The 17,994-nt window shown below is 37.2% G+C and overlaps 1 non-coding gene across 1 annotated transcript; it reads right to left on the bottom strand.

Annotated features, from left to right (window-relative positions):
• Positions 1 to 2,111: 2,111 nt before the first annotated feature.
• Positions 2,112 to 2,217, bottom strand: LOC133313594 (small nucleolar RNA R71). Its single transcript, XR_009751832.1, has one exon. It is a non-coding gene; the product is annotated as a small nucleolar RNA R71 (small nucleolar RNA).
• Positions 2,218 to 17,994: the final 15,777 nt, after the last annotated feature.

Raw genomic sequence — 17,994 nt, 5'->3', positions numbered from 1 at the left:
CTACCTTTGCTCCTCGGGATGTCAATTGTCCTACGACTGAATATTTGGGAAAAGCTCAGAGTTTGCTTCATGATCTTAACGAACTTCTTCCCCTTACTGGTGATGTTACTAAGGAACAGGAACATCGTAATACATTTTTTATGTTGTTCGTTTTATATGGTTTACCTGACCATTTGTCTATTGATGCGCCTTCAGCACATGGGCAAATTCAAGCCAAAAAGAGAAAGATTATGGGTTAATTCTCAGTAAAAAGGCAACGTTTAGTGCTGTTTTGCTTAAATTCCAATTTCAGAATTGTTCAACTGATTTTATGCTTAACTTGTAGGAAAAGCAAACAAATCTAGAGCAAAATGAGGATTTGCCAAAGTAAAGACCCACGCTCACAGCGTGGATGTCATGCTGGTAGCGTGAAGAACCAGAGGCTTCCACGCCCACAGCGTGGATTCCACGCTGATAGCATGAAAAATTATCCTTCTTCCCACGCCCACAGCGTGGATCTGACGCTGAGAGCGTCAGCGTGCGATACTGCAACTCTGTTTTGTCCAAAAGGGTAAATTTGGAAGACCTAAAAGAGTATTATAAAAAGGAGGCTCAGCACAGAATTAGGTATCTAGACTGAAGGATACCGTCGTGCTGAAGGAGAAGAGCTTCAGAGAAGGATTCTTTCATCTTTCATTCTTTCATCCCATTGAATATTGAATATTGGTTTATTAGCCATGAATATGGTTGGCTAAGTTATTTCTTTATTGTAGTTAGGGTCACAAACCTTATGTGAACCCTTGTTACGAAGGATAGGTTTATTTTCTCCCGTTTATATAAATTTCTTTATCATTACTCTGTGCGTAATTCCTATTTTCTTTATTAGAATTGATCACTCTAATAGTTGATAATAGTCTGAGGGTTAGAACCCTAGATAGGAATATTGGGGTTCTCATCTTGAAAGGGGGTAAGATAACGATTAGTATGCATGCTAGGAATAGATGTATGTTAATTGCGGATGTTTTAATTATTGTATTCATTGCTTAATTCTCATGAGGGGTTACTAAGGGATTAGGATTCCAACTGAGGTTAAAGAGTTAAATTACCAAGGGATTGGAATTTAACTAATTATTTTAGATGATATTTATCTGAGTTTTTATATAAATAAGTGTTTTTAAATCAATCCAAAGTAATAAGCGGGGATCATATGGTGAGTGTTTCCTAGCTACAATACTCTTATCATATTTACAAATCTCTTCTCATTGTTGTTTACAATCTCATTCTTCATCACAGAAAAATCACAAAAACAAGTCTTTATTTTTAGTCTTCATATTCACACAAATTGATAATATTTGTCAAAACCATTTGAACTCATCCATTCTTGGAAAGAATTATTAACTGATATTCGACCCAATCCCTGTGGAGACGATACTTTACTTACTATCTATATTACTTGTGCGATCAGTATACTTGCCGGTGAGCATCAAGTTTTTGGCGCCGTTGCCGGGGATTGGCGTTTCTTATATCAATTAATTTTGATTTTTAAGATTGGATTTTTCTTTTATTTTTCTGTGATTCTTGAACAGTGCTACTAATCCTTTTTCTGAGTTGTATACGAGGTAAAGAGCCCGAATTTCCACTTGATTTGGAGATTACAAATAAAGAAAAGAGGAACAGAAAATTTACTCGGTAGAAGCTTGCTTTCAAAGAGTTAGAAAATTTGTTTGAAGAAGCACATAAGATGGCATGGAACAATGAAGAAGACAATCCACTCATGGACACCATTCTGACGCCACTATTCAATAGGCCCAATTCAAGTATTATCCATCCTGAAGTTGGCAACAATAATTGGGAGCTCAAGTCTGATAATATTCGACTGGTGGAGAGAGCTCAGTTTGGTGGAGAGGTTGATGAAGATCCTCATAGGTTCATAAACATATTCCTGATGATCTGTGACTCGACCAAGCATCCTCAAGTGTCCAATGATGCAATCCGGCTGAGACTGTTTCCTTTTGCTCTTAAAGGAAAAGCTTTGAATTGGTTGGAGAGGCAGCCTGCGAGAAGTATTCCTTCATGGGAAACCTTATCAAATAAATTCTTTGCTGAATTCTTCTCAATGGAGAGGTACAATCAAATGGTGAATGATATCACCAATTTCACTCAAGCTGAGGGTGAAACTATGTGTGCAGCCTGGAACCGCTTCAAGGATCTAATGAGGAGATGCCCTCATTACCCCATGACCAATGGTGATCAAGTTTGAATCTTCTTCAACAGATGCAAACCGGAAATCCGGATGGTTCTGAATGGTGCAGCAGGTGGTAGCATCAAATCGATGAGAGCAAATGAGACTCTTGCATTGATTGAAAGAATGGCTGCCAATGAAAATGAAGGGTTGTCATCTAAGCCTAAGAGAGGTATTCTTCACCTGGACAATTAATGATGCAGTGCTAGCTGAAAATAAATTGTTATCACAACAAATGGCAAATCTAACATCGAGGCTTGACAAGATGCAACTCTCTAGTGTCCAAGCCCAAGCTGCTTCAGTTGTTTGTGAGTACTGCAAGGGTGACCATGAATCCAATGACTGTTCATCTATATTATCTTCTGACTCCCCTCAACAAGTGCAGGTGAATGGGGTATGGTATGATCAAAGATCTCCGCCATGAAACAGTCTGAGGAATCTGAATTTCCCTTCTGGAAATAGCAATTTTCAGAGGAGAGGTCAAGGAGGTGGTCTTGATTATAGTTCTAACAATTATCTGCAGCCTCCACCAATTCTAGCTAAGGAACCCTCTGATTTGGAGAAGCTAGTGGGACAGATGGCTCAACACTTCAATGCCTTCATGGAAGAGACAAGGGACAATACCAAGAACACACAGGCTTCTATCAGAAATTTGGAGACTCAAATTGGCCAACTGGCTAAGCAAATTGCTGATAGAACTCCAAGCACCTTCCCTAGTAACACAGTCACCAATCTGAGGGAAGATTGTATGGCCATCACAATTAGAAGTGGAAAAATACTTCCATCTCCTGAGGTTAAAGAAAAGTTAGACACAGCAGATGAGCCAGAAAAAGAAAAAGAAATTGAAAAACCTGCTGAAGTTGTGAAGCCAGTGGAAAAGAAGAAGCATGAATTAAGTCCCAAATATGTGAGGGCCATGGCACCCTATTCTGAAAGATTCAAGAAGGCTGCTCAGAAGCAACATTATGACAGATTTCTTGATATATTCAAGAAATTACATGTCAGCATTCCCTTTGCTGAAGCTCTGGCTTGCATGCCCAATTATGCCAAGTTTATGAAGGACTTGTTATCAAGAAAGCATAAGCTGCAAGAGTGCCAAACAGTAACACTCACTGAGGAGTGTAGTGCCATAATATAGAAGAATTTTCCACCCAAGCTGAGTGATCCAAGGAGCTTCAATATTCAAATTGAAATTGGCAACACCAAAATTGGCAGGGCATTATGTGATCTTGGGGCTAGCATTAATTTGATGCCCCTTTCTGTTTGTAATTCCTTGGGAATCACCGAGTTGAAGCCTACTTTAGCATCTCTTCAACTTGCTGATAAGTCTGTGAGGAAACCTAGTGGTATTATTGAAGATGTTCTTGTGAAGGTGGACAAGTTCATCTTTCCTGCTGATTTTGTGGTGCTGGACATGGAAGGGGGAGCTGAGATGCCTCTTTTGTTGGGTAGACCTTTCTTAGCTACATCTTGTGCACTGATTGATGTTGAAAGCGGGAAGCTTGAGCTAAGAATGAATGATGAAACTGTTACTATTCATGTCTTTGATTCTTTAAAACAGTCTTCTCACAAAGACAATTGTTTTAGTCTTGAAGTCTTAAAGGAAGAAAAAAATGTAGCGGTTGAGGTTCCTGAAAAAGCAGAGGATTACAAAGAAGATGGTATCTCAAAAGTGGAATTGAAGGAGCTTCTTCAAACTCTGAAAGATGATGACAAACCTGGGAGGAAAACCAAAAGGAGGCGTCATCCTATACTGAAGAAGGTTCTAAGAAAGGAGGTGGTCAAACTTTTTGATACTAGTTGGAGGATGGGTGTGAATCACCGAAAGCTGAAGTTTGACAAGAGACACCGAGACTCTATCTCTCAGAAAAACCAATGCTTCAAAGAGTTCCTCACATGGATTCATGGTTTGGAACAAATCTGGGAATGGTGGTCTTATACACCAAGGCATCCAGCACCACTAGATCCTCCATTTGCTGAGTCATCCCACGCTGCTGAAGGGGATGACATGGAGGGTTGATTATATCTCCTTGCTAACGGAGATTTTGTATATTAGTTTATTTTTTAGTTTCGTATTTTTTTTATTTACTTTGTGTTGGTATATTTCTCTCTGATATTTTAATGTGCGCATTATAGTTTATCCTATATGCCACTATTTGTTCCATTGTGCAGGTTTTTCTTCCTCTTGTGGTTTAATTATTGCTGAGGACAACAATTCTCTAAATCTGGGAATGGTAGGCTTGCATCTTAGAACTGCAATTCTTCTATCAGGGGAGATATTCTAACTCTTTTAAATTTTCTTAGTTAATTTTGTTAGTTATTTTTGTGTGCTCTTTATTTTTACCCTGAAAAAAAAATATTGAATTCCTGTACAAGCAATCTCAGGTTTGACAAGCTGGTTTAGTCTTATTGTGAACTGAATCATTAAGAGCATGATATCTGTGAAGCATTCATGTGTTTTATATAATCTGAGAATGATGCCTGCTTGTTTGTATAACTGTTCTTTGGTAAAAAAATTTGAAATAATTCTTGATGTGAATTCTGGAAATTAGATTCTAGTTTGAATTACAGCTGTGAGGATTGAGCCTAAACAGAATTAATTATTCAGAGAGGCCTCACTGTAGTAGTTTTTCTTGAACTTGAATTGTTTCTCTGGCTTGCATGCATAACTGAAATGATAAGGGCATTTATTCTTGTTAGCTTAGAGCCAAATAGCCTACCTAGAAGATTATCCATTGTTAAACCCCTTTGAGCCTGAGACCAATTGTTCAAACACCTATTGATTGTTGCTTAACTATGTTCCATTTACACACCTTGAGAGAGATTGAAATGCTAATTACAAAAACAAAAATCAGGGTCCTTTTTAGAGAAGAAAAAATTAAGTAAAAGAAAAAGAGGAATGGTCTGAGAAGTTAAAATATAGCTCAGAAGAGAAAAGAAAACAAAAAGAAGAAAGGTAGTGAAAAAGGGAAAAGAATCCCAAAGATGTCAAAATGACAGAATTGAAGAGCTGAGAAGGAATGAATGTAAAAAAATCTTAGGATTTCAGTCTCTCCAAATTAATCAGCCTCTAACCAAAAGATTCTTATCCCAAACCAGGCCAAGTTACAACCTATCAAAGACCTTTTGATCAGTCTATGCATGGCAAATGGGTTCCTCACTTTTAAGAACTTGAGAATATGTTCAAGATCATAGAATTGCTGCTACATTGATGGAATGAGTGCAGAAACCTCATACACTGAGTGATGAGAATGTATTTATCTGGTGAGGAATATTCAAGCTAGGATCTAAAATCTTAATACAACTGAAGAGCATTATTGTGAATTTTATACCAAGCAGTTATACATGCATAGCAATTTGATTTCTTGAGATGTTTATGTTCATGTGTTTCTTCACAGAGTTAATCTTGCTCTTCTCTTTAATCCATTACATTGCTGAGGACAGCAACGTTCAAATCTGGGAATTGTTTGATGTGCCTTCAGCACATAGGTAAAATCAAGCCAAAAAGAGAAAGATTATGGGTTAATTCTCAGTAAAAAGGCAACGTTTAGTGTTGCTTTGCTTAAATTCCAATTTCAGAATTGTTCAACTGATTTTATGCTTAACTTGTAGAAAAAGCAAACAAATCTGGAGCAAAATGAGGATTTGCCAAAGTAAAGACCCACGCTCACAGCGTGGATGTCACGCTGGTAGCGTGAAGAACCAGAGGCTTCCACGCCCACAACGTGGATTCCACGCTGATAGCGTGAAAAATTATCCTTCTTCCCACGCCCACAGCGTGGATAGCGAGCTGACAGCGTGGGAGTTCAGAGGCAACCACGCCCACAGCGTGCATCTGACGCTGAGAACGTCAGCGTGCGATACTGCAACTCTGTTTTGTCCAAAAGGGTAAATTTGGAAAACCTAAAAGTGTATTATAAAAAGGAGGCTCAACACAGAATTAGGTATCTAGACCGAAGGAGACCGTCGTGCTGAAGGAGAAGAGCTTCGGAGAAAGATTCTTTCATCTTTCATTCTTTCATCCCATTGAATATTGAATACTGATTTATTAGCCATGAATATGGTTGGCTAAGTTATTTCTTTATTGTAGTTAGGGTCACAAACCTTATCTGAACCCTTGTTACGAAGGATTGGTTTATTTTCTCCTATTTATATAAATTTCTTTATCATTACTCTGTGCGTAATTCCTATTTTCTTTATTAGAATTGAACACTCTAATAGCTGATAATAGTCTTAGGGTTAGAACCCTAGATAGGAATATTGGGGTTCTCATCTTGAAAGGGGGTAAGATAACGATTAGTATGCATACTAGAAAATTCACAATCAGCAAGGGAAAAATTCCCTTGCAAAACAGCCAAATTCCCTTGCAAAAACTGTCTGCGACGGAATTTGCAAGGGAAAACCGTCCCTCGCTAAAACCCTCGTCGCAAATAGATTGCAAGGGAATTTTGTCATATGAAAATTCCCTCGCAAATTGCTACGGAAAAGTTTCCTTGCAAAAAAGTAAATTTCCCTCGCAAATAACAGACCTCTCTGCAGTGTCTTTCCGTCGCAGATTGCGAGGGAAATTTCGAGTATAATTTTCCTTGCAAACTTCCGTAGCAGAATTTGCAAGGGGCGTATTAAATTTCCGTTGCAAAATTTGCAAGGGAATTTAAAATTTTCCCCCACAAATGCTGGAATTAAAATAAAAAAATGTATTAAACTTTTCTTAATTTTCCTGTAAACAACAAGGATTCCAAATGAACATAAATACATAAATTGAGCAACAGAAATCCAAAAAAATACTGGATAAACAATTAAATTAAAATTAAATAGTATATCAACAAAAGTGAACAACACCAACCATCAAATCTACAACTAAAATGTCTCTAAAGTTCTAAACAAAATAAAACATACAAAAAATATCTGATATATCTCTGAAGTCCTAAAAGAAGTAAAACATACAAACAACAACTAGTATGCCTCTAAAGTCCTAGCAAAGTCGTCATCATCATCAGGATCATCATCCGGCGCCGGTCCCTTCGATTTGTTGCAGTTGGCTTCCTTGTCCTGCATTAAAAGTCGGAGTTGTTCCTGCATTTGTTTCATAATGTCAGCTTGCTGCTTCATAAAGTCTGCTTGCTGAGTTAGCTGCTCTGTCGTAGCATGCAATTGCTCCTGCATCTGGGAGTGGGACACCCTCATCCTTTTAAGCTCATCTGCAAATACATTATTATAAAACAGTAAGTTAAATGTTTAAAATAAAATATTAATAGAATAGAGATTGAAAATATAAAAGAATTAACTATGCATTGAGTTTACCTGCAGAAACACTGTCAATCTGGGTAGAGGGCCGCTTACTAGGCTTCAGTCGGCTAACATATCCTCCCAGCCCGACCACCCTTCCTTTCTTGTTGAATCCACCTGCAGCTGTAACCAACATGTTCCCATTATCGGAATAGGAGGAGCTGGATTGACCGTCTGTCGCCACCTGTGCGGATGTATGTTAATTGCGGATGTTTTAATTATCGTATTCATTGCTTAATTCTCATGAGGGGTTACTAAGGGATTATGATTCTAACTGAGGTTAAAGGGTTAAATTACCAAGGGATTGGAATTTAACTAATTATTTTAGATGATATTTATCTGAGTTTTTATATAAATAAGTGTTTTTAAATCAATCCAAAGTAATAAGCGGGGATCATATGGTGAGTGTTTCCTAGCTACAATACTCTTCTCATATTTACAAATCTCTTCTCATTGTTGTTTACAATCTTATTCTTCATCACAAAAAATCACAAAAACAAGTCTTTATTTTTAGTCCTCATATTCACACAAATTGACAATATTTGTCAAAACCATTTGAACTCATCCATTCTTGAAAAGAATTATTAACTGATATTCGACCCAATCCCTGTGGAGACGATACTTTACTTACTATCTATATTACTTGTGTGATCGGTATACTTGCCGGTGAGCATCATCTGTCAATCGGGATCAAATTTTGGGATCTACTACAGTTCCTACACTGGATTATGTGATGTCTACCTTGCTTAGGATTCCACCTAAGCCCTCTACGTTACCAGCACCTCCTATGACGCATGTACCTCCTATGGTCGTGGACGTAAACTCTCTAAGGGAAAACTATTATGCACTCATTGTCATTAGACCAATCATACTGTTGACCGTTGTTGGAAGCTCCGTGGAAAGCCACCCCAACCTCCTCGGAATGCTCATGATGTTCAGGCTCCTCTAGTACCTCTGCTCCAGGGTTACCTTCCGTTGCGCAACCTCCGGCCGCTCTTCTTAATGAAGTTGTGACTTGGTGGTCTGAGAAGCAAGCATCAGGTCCTACTGCATCCATTGCTCCCACTGGTAATTTTTTGCTGAAATCTCTCAGTTACACTCTCTAGGCCCTTGCACTCTTGATTCTGGGGATTTTGATCATATTTTTGGTAATAAATCCTTATTACCTCCCTTTATACCATTGGTTCATTTCCTACTATTACTATGGCCAATGGATCTCTGGTCCAATCACGTGGGATTGGCACGATTCTTCTTTTACCTCGTTTATCTCTGGATCATGTTCTCTATTTTCCAGATTCTCCTTTTAACTTACTTTATGGTAGTCGTTTAACAAAATCCATTGATTGTATTATTTCTTTTACTAGTAACACCTCGTGTTAACCCGGTTTGTTAACATGTCATCATATTAAGCCACGCTTAATATAAAAATGCGGAATATTCTTTTTCTTTTCAATTATGACGACATTATCCTTACCAAGTTGAATTACTTAATTCATTTCCAAAACATTGCCTGTATGTAAATTGCAAATAGACAGCTAACTGAAATACCTCATAAATAAATAAGTGAGTCTCTAAGTCACGGATCTACAACACGTGGTCCGGACATAATCCTGATACAATTATTCAACTTGAAACAACTAAAAACTTAAAGTCAAGTCAATGTGGCATGGACAATCCCCATGCTCACCAAATAAGGCAACAAGGCCCAACAACAATCTCAACAATAACAGCATAATTATAAAGATAACATAACAACATCCAGCATATAATCATAACAGCAGACATCTAACTCAGCTCTGGTCTCCTGCCGCTAGAGGTCTCAACCCCCGCATTACCTGAACCTAAAATGGTGCCCCAAACGTAGAGTGAGATCTCTAAACAGAAATCTCAGTAAGACAAGGGATCCTCAAGGATCTTCCACCCCAAGCTCACTTACATATGCAATATAAGTTCTAAAAGCAGTAATTCAATATCAGTTCCAAAATCAGTGCAATGCAGCAGATAATCATGTCATGTGTGTTAAAACTATTCTACTGATCAGAGAAGTGCATGAATACGTCTATTACCCACACAGTACCAACCCATGTTGTACCCTCCCCCAGGACCACCCCATGACTTCCTGGCTAGGCGAAACACCACATACATATCATAAGCATTTTGCACTTAACAGCTACATAGCATTTCAATAAAACAGTACATGAAAACACATCATGCATATAACCATCCCCTCATGGGACATAGTGGAACAAACAATGGCTAAACCAAGGACACGAAAGCTTACCTTGCAAGCTAACATTCCAAGCCAAGAGTCCACACTAGCTCAAAGCCTACAAACAGCATAATCACAATCTGTTTATACAGTAATAATCATCAATAACCATTCACCAAGGTTACATTAAGTGATTAAGGCTTTTCATCTCATTTTAAGTCATTGCATGCTGTTTCTGCAGAAGGTATTCGAATACTCCCCAAAGAGTATTCGAATACTCCCCGCCTCCAGAAAGTATTCGATTACTTTCACTAAAGTATTCGAATACCACCAGGTATTCGAATACCAACACCCCAAGTATCTGAATACCACTGTATCCGAATACCAAAAATCACTGTATTCGAATACTCTCCAGTATTTGAATACTTCTTCAAAGGTATCCGAATACTTTTCTTTCTAGAAAAGTATCCCAATACTCCTGCAAGGAGTATTCGATTAACAGAGGACAAATATTCGAATACTACCCGAAAAGTATTCGAATACTTCTCCTCCAGAATGCAGAATTTCGAACAGAAAGCTGCATAATCCCACTTTTAAGGGTCCAAATGCGATTGGAAGTCTAATGACTCTTAAAACAGATATTCAACAACATGTTATGAACCCAGAAACACATTCCTTTACTTAAATGGTCAAAGTTTCTCTTTTTAATCGTTTAAACAAACTTAAAACGTCAAAAACACAAAGTTATGATCATGAATACCTCCAAGGCTCCAAAACTCCGAAAATGAGACACAAAAAGGGTCCTCTACACAGCACCACAACACTGACTTTGCAAAGACACAAATTTGATCATCAAGCTTGACCCTTTATGCCAAAAGGTGGCTTCTTAAAGCCTAAGATGCCATGACAATGGCCTCAACCAACCCAACTCTCAAACTCAGCACAAAAACCCCACACACAACAGCTTAAATTCACAGAATGAAACACCTCACTCAGCCACAAGCCAACTACTCAGTGTTTACAAGGCTAGAGGTGGATAATCTCTCATAAAAGAGGTATCTTGAAGGGTTTTGGTGAAGAAGAGTTCATGGAACAGTGAAGAAGGAGAGGGGCACCAGCTGCTGACCAGCCACCCACGCAGAATATAATAGGAATTAACCTAGGTCTTTGTGCCACTCTCTATTTATAGTTATATTAACTTTAATCCCATTGTATTAGCTCTAATAGCTATGCTTATCATTTTAATCCCAAACTTAGGATTCTGAACCTACTCATTTTTTTAAGATTTATCATATTTTTATTTTATTTTTCGCAGCACTTTTCTGGTACGTGCTTTTCCATAGCCAGTATCAGTTCTGGCACCAGTTCTCATTATTTTAACTTGAAACTTGAAATCACAGTCCTACATATTATTCTAGGAATATTCATGCACTTATTATAATTTTCCGGGATACTTCATCGGTACGCATTTATACCGAGTAGCAGAACCGGTATCTGCATTTTTTGTCCGAAAAGCGACTTTCATCATTATTAATCACTTACCAATAATATTTAAGCCTCATAACAATTATTAGGGTCAATTATTGAATTATTTCCTAATTTCTCATAATTAATTAATTAACTTCCTTAATTAGCGGTGCTGGTTCTTACATAAATCCTCTGTCATCTTTCAGGATCGAATTTCGGGGAAGGAGATTACCAAAGGATGTGAGTCTCAAGGCCTCTATCAACTGTTTTCTTCTTCTTCAGCCTGCTCCACCGTGGATTCTCCTTTTACTATACATGCTCATCTGGGTCATCCAAGTCTTGTAAAGCTTCAGAAGATGGTTCCACATTTATCGTCCCTTTTTAGTTTAAATTGTGAGTCTTGTCAGTTTGGGAAATATACTTGTAGTACGTTCCCAAGTCGTCTTAGCCGTCAAGCTATCTCCCTTTTTTCTATGGTCCACTATGATATTTTGGGACCAAGTTGTCATTCTTCTACTTTAAGATTTAAGTATTTTGTTACTTTTATTGATGATTATTCCAGATGTACTTGGTTATTTTTAATGAAAAATCGTTCTGAGTTATTTTGTATTTTTCAGTTATTTTATAATGAGATAAAAACTTATTTTGGTATTCTTATTCGTACTTTCTGTAGTGATGATGTATGTGAGTATTTATCTCATCAGTTTCAACAACTTTTTTCATCTCATGAAATTCTTCATCAAACATCTTGCCCTCATACACCCCAACAAAATGGTGTAGTCGAGCGCAAGAATCGTCATCTTGTTGAAACTACTCGTGCTTTGTTAATTGATGGCAACGTTCCATACATATTCTGGGGAATGCTATACTTACTACATGTTATCTCAATAATCGCATGCCATCATCTGTTCTTCATCACCAGGTACCTCACTCTATTTTGTTTCCCCATCAAGTTTTATATCCTTTAACCCCACATGTGTTTGGTTCTACGTATTTTGTTCATCATCTCGGTCCAGGTTTGGATAAACTAGCTTCCAAGTCTCATAAATATGTTTTCTGGGTTATCCTCGATCTCAAAAGGGTTATCGTTGCTACTCTCCAACTTTACGTCGATACTTTATCTCGGCCGATGTTTCCTTTTTTGAATCAGTTCCCTTTTTGGCTCTTCTACTACTCCTGTGGACACTGATTCTGTTCAGTCATCACTCCCAGCTGACTCCTTTGAATACCTTTCGCCTTTACCAATCCATGTTTCTGACTCTCCTTCTATCATATCTTCTCCTAATGAGATCCAACATAGTTCTTCAGATATTTTTATGGGCTCACATCTGACTGCTTCTCCTCCCTCAGCTTCAGTCCCACCTTTGGGTAGTGACCTTCACATTGCTCTTCGCAAGGGTACTCGTGATACTCGCTCTCCAGCCAGGTATACAGTTAATATTAGTTACCATCGTCTTTCTCCATCATATTATGCATGTCTTTCCTCTTTGTCTTCTGTGTCTATTCCTAAGACAACAGGTGACACACTTTCATATTCGAGATAGAGACAAGCTATGATTGATGAAATGAGTGCCCTTCATCACAATGGTACTTGGGATCTAGTCCCTCGTCCATCTGGAAAATCTGTTGTTGGTTGCAGGTGGATTTATGTTGTTAAGGTTAGTCCTGATTGTAACACCCCGTATATATCCGGTAATGTTATCATAATATCGTATTAAGCTGCGCTTAATTAAAATGCGGAATTACTTTTTCTTTTCAATTATGACGCCATTAACATTACCAATTTGCTTAATAATCAATTAATAAAACATCGCCTGTATGTAATTGCAACAAAACAGCTAACTGAAATACCTCATAACATAGATAATATAAGTGTGGCTCTAGTCACGGAACTACAAAAACGTAGACCGGACCATCTAACAGTTTATACAACTCCAAACTACAAGTACTAACAGAAAGTGTCATGGACAATCCCCATGCTCACTCAAATAAGGCAACATGCCCAACATCAGTCTCAACAACAACATATCATAAATAACGGAAAACATAAACAACATCCAAATCCAGTCATGCTAACATAAGCAGTAAAACATAATCAGCTAAGCTCCGGCCTCCTGCCGCCTGAGGCATCAGTACCCATACTACCTGATCCTGAAATAAGCATTCCCCAAACGTGGGGTAAGATCTCTAATCTAGAAATCTCAGTAAGTCAGTGAGTCCTCAAGGATCTTCCACCCCAAGCTCACTTACATGTGCAATATAAGTTCAAAAACAGTTTATCATTTATCATTTCTAAAACAATGCAATGCAGCAGATAATCATGTCATGTGTGTCAATACTAATCTACTGGCCAGAGACAGTGCAGGTATACGTCTATCACCTACACACCGTGCAAGTACCACTTGCATTCACCCCGGTACACCGTCTTGTATGACGCTACATACTCAGGCTTCCCGTCAAGATGAAACAACACATGCATATTAAAAGCCATTACATGTAAAGTTAAATCAATATATCAAATATCCAAAAGCATGTACACAGCATGCATAAACCATACCCCCATGGGACATGGTGGAACCACAACATGGCTAAACCGAGGACACGAAAGCTTACCTTGCAAGCTAACTCCAAAAGCCAAGAGTCCACAGCTCAAAGTCCAAACACAGCAGATTCACAATCTGTTATGGACCAATACTATATCAATAATAATGCAACTCAAGCATATAAATTAAAGACAACGCCTCTCCTTACGTTTTATGTCTTAAGGCTCCATACCAAGCCATAAGTCCTTAATCACAACGATTTTGACTTAGTTCATTAATTACAGAAGTTCAACTTCATCAATCTAGGGTCCACAAACCCCCAATAGCCTACTGTACACACAACACAGCTACTGTTCTACGAAATCCCAGAATATCCGGATATTCCTCGGGACCATATCCGGATATGCAATATCCGGATATCTCACTGTACATATCCGGATATGCCATATCCGGATATCCAGAATTCCATATCCGGATATCTATTATCCGGATACACAAAACCCATATCCGGATATCACATATCCGGATATTCATCGGGCACATATCCGGATATTTCACGATAGAATGCAGAAAATGCATTTCGTGAAGATATCCTTCCAAGGTTGGATTTTTAACGATTTAAAGCACCTAAACATGCATTTCTAGGTGTGTTCAACATTACCCAACAACAAGTTATCATCTTTAAGCCTTAACATGCATCAAGCTTTCATTTTTAAGCATTAAACTCATGATCAAAGGTTGGTATACATACCAAAGGCTTAAAACAGAGAATGGAGGTGCTCTTGGAGCTCAACACAGCCCCTCAAGTCTGACTCAAAGATGTGCACGAAAATAGCACCATAAAGGTTGGTTCCTTAGAGCAAAGTTCCCCACTTGGACCTCCAAAAACCAAAGCCAAGCTTCTCACAACCAAACCAACCAAGTCAGCCCCAAAACCCCTCACCAACAGTGGCTGAGCACTCCCCCAAGCCCACTCTCCACACTCACAAGTCACCACCCAAGTGTATACAAGAAGAAAGGGTGAAGAAAACCAATAAAGGTCACAACTTGGCTCAAGAATGAGGGAGAAGGCCAAAGGAACAGAAACTGGTCAGCCTCCACCAACAACTCACGTTCAAAGTCTGGTATCTAGGGCTTTGTGCCCTTAAAAATGGGTATTTATAGCCCAAGCCACTTAAATACACAGTATTATCTTTAATTGCTACGCTTAGCATTTTAATCCCAAATTTTTGATTCTGAAACTAGACATTTTTCTAAGAATTATCATATTTTTTCGTAATTTTCTGAGCACCTTTCCGGTACGCGCTTTTCCAAGCCAGTACCGGTTTCTAGCACCAGTTCTCGTTATCTTGACTTGAAACTCGTTTTACAAGTCCTACATATTATTCTAGTAATTATCATGCACTTACATTAATTTTCCGGGATACTTTTTTCGGTACGCATTTATACCGACTAGCAGAACCGGTATCTGCACTTTTCTTCCGAAAAGCGACTTTCAGCATTATTACTCACTTACTATAATTATTAAAGCCTCATAATAATTATTAGGGTCAATTATGGAATCATTTCCTAATTTTTCATAATTAATTAATTAAATACCTTAATTAACGGTGCGGGTTCTTACACTGATGGTCAAGTGGATCGTCTTAAAGGTCACTTTTCACTCAAGTGTTTGGATTGGATTTTTTTGATACTTTTTCTCCTGTGGCGAAAATGTCTATTGTTCGCCTCTTTATTGTCATGGCTGCTATTCGCCACTGGCCTCTCTACCAACTGGATATTAAGATTGCTTTTCTTTATGGTGATCTTGCGGAGGAAATTTATATGGAGCAACCTCTTGGATTTGTTGCTCAGGGGGAGTCAGGTCTTGTTTGTCGTCTTCGCAAGTCTCTATATGGTCTCAAGCAATCTCCAGGAGCTTGGTTTGATAAATTTAGCAGTGTTGTTCAACAATTTAGCATGACTCATAGTGAAGCTAATCATTCTCTCTTTTATCGTCATTCAGCTTTTGGATCTATTTACCTGGTGGTATATGTGGATGATATTGTCATCACAGGTAGTGATAATCATGGGATCACTCAGTTGAAACAACATTTATGTAACCATTTTCAGACCAAGGATCTTGGGAAACTTCGATATTTCTTGGGAATCGAGGTAGCCCAATCTAAAGATGGAGTTGTGATATCTCAGAGGAAATATGCTATGGATATTTTTGAAGAAACTGCTTTGTTAAATTCTAAGTCTGTTGATACTCCTATAGATCCAAGTGTTAAGCTTCTACCAAATCAGGGGGAGCCCTTTTCAGATCCTGAGCAGTATAGAAGATTGGTTGGAAAATTGAACTACCTCACAATCACTCGGCCTGACATTTCATTTGCAGTCAGTGTGGTAAGTCAATTTCTTAATTCTCCATGTCAAGAACATTGGAATGTCGTCATTCGTATTCTTAAGTATATCAAGGCATCTCCAGGAAAAGGCTTTGAATATGAAGATAAAGGTCATGTTAAAGTTATTGGGTACTCTGATTCTGGTTGGGCTGATTGTCCAACTGATATTTTTAATTGGTTGTGCATGTTATCTCCCATTTTATCATACTATATTTCATTAGATAAGTCATTTGACATACAATCTTTACTATTTTTAAAATTTTAAAATAATGTTTTGGAGTCTAACTATTCTCAGGAAAAGGTGAAAATTTAATCTTATTACACCTTTTATACATCTATTTAAACATGTTATCTTTAGTTAAATGTGCAAATTATTAATAATTTTTTAAAAAAATTTGTATATTCGTAAAAGCGATATATGATTGTTTAAAAGGAAGTAAGACCAAACTATCAAAAAACATTTTACCTTGATGAAAATTCCACTCTAATGTATCCTCTGAGGCAATGAGAAACTCAAAATTGCATTGTTCTTAAGAAAACATGTGTGTATCGATTAATTTTAGTTTTCAAAAAACATTTTGAAAGATTTTTTTTTTTGGAAATTCATTAAATTAAATTTGGAGATTTCAAATCATTAGGCTGTCGCAGCGAAAATTACCTAAATAAAATGCGCAAAATTAACAATTGGTCGCAACCAAGTCTTCCTTCTATAATAATTTTAACATTATTATTACTATAAAGTTTAGGATATATTCAAATAAGTTTTGGACCATCAAGTTGTCACAACTAAAATGATCCTAAATATAATTTATCAAAAAAAATGATCCTAAATATTTACATGGTCAACTAGTATCGCGGTTAAAGCACCCTTAGGATATTATTACTACCAATTAGTGTTACTACCAATGTCACTACCAGTTTGTTTCATCGTTAGATCGATTATGTTGATCCAACGGTTCTGATTTAACTTTCTAAAATCATTCTTTCTTCTCCCTATATTTAATACTTTATATTTATTTCCACTGCTGTATGGTTATGATTTTGCATATTTAATTATTTCACATTAAATATAGGGAATCATAACCATACAAAGGTGAAAATAAATATAACTGTTGAATCAACATAATCAATCTAACGATGAAACAAACTGGCAGTGACATTGGTAGTAAACTAATTGATAGTAACAATATCTTATCTCTATAACTTTAACATTATTATTCTTTGTTACTATAAAATGATGGATAGATTCAAATAAGTTCTAGACAAAAAAAATATCACAACTAAAATGGAGATAGGATATTGTTACTACAAATTAGTGTTACTGCCAATCATTCTTGTCAAAAACTAGTGTAAAAACATAAAAAAGTACGCTTTTACGTTTTTACTTAAGTGATACGTGTTAAAACGCAAGTAAAAACTCTCATCAGCAAAAACTGGTAGAAACTCCATGCAAAAACGTAAAAACTATAAAAACGTAAGTTTCCACGTTTTTACTTAAACGAAAAAACTGAACCGTGTCTTATACAAAAATAAAATAAAATGAATCGGGTCAACTTTTAACCCATAACCTAGTTTTCTTTTTCTTTTTTCTTTTTTAAAGAAAATTTTATTTCCATTTCCCCCAAATGAAAATGTATAGTATCTTCTTCTAGCTATTTGAAAAGAAAAAAAAACTGCCGCGTAAGGTCATTGTTGCAAAGAAAGAAGAGGGTAAAGTCACTGGTGAAAAGTTTGAGTACCAAACTGAGGTGGATTTTAAATCAATCTATTATGTTTTATTGCAAATGAACTTGTTATAGGAGCAAGAGAAGAGGACATTGATGACATGCAATTTTTGCAAAATAATGTGTTTGATTTGAATCAATTGATATAATTTAA

The sequence above is a fragment of the Gastrolobium bilobum genome, unplaced genomic scaffold (genome assembly GCF_033153095.1).
Source record: "Gastrolobium bilobum isolate Gb01-03AN ecotype WA unplaced genomic scaffold, APGP_CSIRO_Gbil_v1 utg10065, whole genome shotgun sequence".
Lineage (NCBI taxonomy): Eukaryota > Viridiplantae > Streptophyta > Magnoliopsida > Fabales > Fabaceae > Gastrolobium > Gastrolobium bilobum.
Note: the sequence above shows the minus strand (reverse complement) of the source record. Positions and strands in the feature narration are given on the sequence as shown.